Genomic DNA, 2954 nt, shown 5'->3' on the forward strand with positions numbered 1-2954 from the left:
TCAGGTTCAAGACGGAGGAGAAACTAATCATGCGTGCCTGCACACCCAGTCCTGTTCAGACACTTCATTTAAGATTACAACAAAATAATAATCCATAGTGCAGGGTTGCCGATGTTGTCGTTGTCCCTGGTGAGTTTTTTATACGTAAATAATAAGATCATGCTACATCCAACCAGCGGATCATTTCTTGCAAGTGTGTCAAAGTGGTATGTATTAACAACGTAGGCTTGAATAATAACCAAAGGCGTGAAGCTAGAGAAGATGCAATGGAAGATTTCCTTCATAAGCTAGATCTACTTCTTCAAATGGAAAACAAAGAAGATGTGTTCAATATCGTCAATTAAAAGTAAAAACTTCCCAGTTACGAAGCGTTTGTTCGGAGGACTAACGCCAGCTGCAGCAAACACTTACCCCAGCCCCGGTTTGGCTGTTTGTGACAGTCAGCTATGAAAGTCGAGCCTCGATTTTTGCAAGATTTCTGTGAAACTTGCTAAAATAAAAACGCTAGAGCGTGCAAGATCTAGCTAGATTATGTACACTTTAAGCTTAATGTACATACCTTGTTTGGCCAATTTGGTCGATTGTGGAAAAAAAGTCGAACCGTTTTTAGTTATGGAGAGCCATCGCGCTAGCTCGATTATAAGAATAACAGAAATGTAGCTAGAATCCACACCTCAAACAAGTTAACCTAGATGCAAAACTGTATGTACAATCCTCAAAATAAGGATATTTTCCGAGACCCAAGACTCTGCCAAAACCCGATATGTCCTTGTCTGTGCGGTCAGAAATACGACCCTACCGGCAGTTTCTAAATCTTGTTGTTTTTGCTTTCTCAGACGAATTTGTCACCAGATTTGCATTGGACTCTATGGGGGCGAAAGTTGGTCTTTGTCTCGCTTTCGTGGGGAACAAATATGTAAGTCTGTTGGATTCCACAGACAACTGTCTACGACCAGCACGAAATTAGCTATCTATTGATCCAAAAACGAAGCATGAAGAGTGAAAATTGTAGCAATGCTGGCAAACTAGAAATAATTTTTAAACGACATCCGAAGCTCCCCTCCCCTCTAAGCGTCTCAGTCTGCACTCTAGGCTTTCACTTACACACTCATGTAAAACTCATGAAACATAATCAGTGATATTGAAAAAAGTTGAATAGATATCAAAAAGCTGAATAATAAAAAACATTTTAGGGTTTTGTCAACATTTTTACGTTTAAATGGTGGCTCGAGCTGAAAGATTGAGGAAGAAGAAGGATTTGGAAGTTGAAGAAGTTTTAAGAAGTTTGAGAGGATTTGAAAGAAAACTCCATTGGATACCCATGTAAAAAACATGCTGAAGCAGCATTCCAACAATAAGTTGAACTAGAAAAGGCTGTTCCTGCGAAACAGCAGTGAGAATGCTGAAAACCTGAATGGGGATAGCTGATTATGCAAAAAAAGCTGAAAATAGTGAACATTTAGTAGAAAGTTAAAAGCTGAATGTCAAGTGAACATTTTAAAGGTTGAATGGTGTCTCTAGCTGAAAGTAGTTAAGTTTGAAAGAGGAGGAAGCTTTTTTATTGATTCGAAAAGATTAACCATTACTTTTAAAGGGAGAATAATTTGCACAAAAACCTTAAAGGGGCGATTGACTGGGTTTTTTGGGGTATTTCACACTGTTCCTTAAGGTCTCCGAATTGGGTATGTAACATTGGTTGGGTTGAAAATGGCCCGGGTGCTGTTCTACGCCCCCTGATAGATCCTCTGAAATGTTCCCGGGTGAAAAACCTAGCTTTTGTCCTTTTTTGGTATGCACATTAATATTTAGATAAGCTGCGCGTTGATTGGTTGGTTTTCAATGAGTGAAGCTGGGGAGCAAAAACGCAACACGGCCAACAGCAGCACTCACTGAAACACCAAAGGTGGACACTTGAAATATAAACGCGCAAATGAATCTATTGTGTCTACACAACACGTTTTCAACAGATTGACCAAATATAATTTGAAATGATAACATTACTAGTTTCCACTTCTGTTGTTGAAGCAAACTGGATTAAATTAGGTGGGTAGAACGTTAGGCTACAGCTTAGCACCAAACCATATCGTGATTCAACTCGGCTTCAGTTAACTAGCTCCAGATATCTTGCTGAAAAATAACCTGACAAAGATCTGGACAAACGTGCATCGTGAATTGTAGTTTTACATAAGGGTTATTTATTTGAATGAAACACAGTCAGGAACATGAAACATCGTTAGCCCCATTGCCAATAAACTAGGCTAAATTATGAAATAAGAAAGAGAAAATGATTACAATGTACTTTTATTTGAATTTGATTGTAATATGGTTTTAAGTTTTATTTGGGTGTTTTATCAGAGCCTGTCACAATATTTTGGGATGAAAAGGTAGGCTTTGATGAAGTTGTTTTATTATGGTATTGGTGCATAAAGAGGGTTATTATAACTTTTGGGTTTGAAATAATTTGGGAAGACTCATTACGTCTGATAAATTGTGGTTATGATGGTTTGTGCTAATTAGCTTGTTTTGGACTGCAGCCAAATCAGGATATGAAGTTCTACCTATCTAACTTATATAGAAATATAGAGGTGCTATACATTTGGTTAATGGCTACATAAGAACATTTTATGGTATGTTTCATTTTGGAATCATACAGAATAAATTCTGATTTGGGGTAGTGGATGGTTTTCCTCATTTGTTGGACAAAGAGAGATTTGATTTGGTGAAATTAAATACAAAAATAGAAGAGAATCTAAAATATAAAGGTATTGATTTGAACTGTTCCTAAAGTGTTTTTAAGAAAAGATAATAAGAGATTAAAAGTTGAGGTTTACAGGAAGTGATGAGATGGTGTTGTCATGTCTGGATAAGCTTAACTTAACAAATTTGGGTTAACGGGGGTCTTTTGAGGAAAATTGTTGTGACTTTGTTGCAATATTTGTCACAGATTCTTTAAG

Source organism: Hypomesus transpacificus, chromosome 21 (assembly GCF_021917145.1).
Source record: "Hypomesus transpacificus isolate Combined female chromosome 21, fHypTra1, whole genome shotgun sequence".
Classification (NCBI taxonomy): Eukaryota; Metazoa; Chordata; class Actinopteri; order Osmeriformes; family Osmeridae; genus Hypomesus; species Hypomesus transpacificus.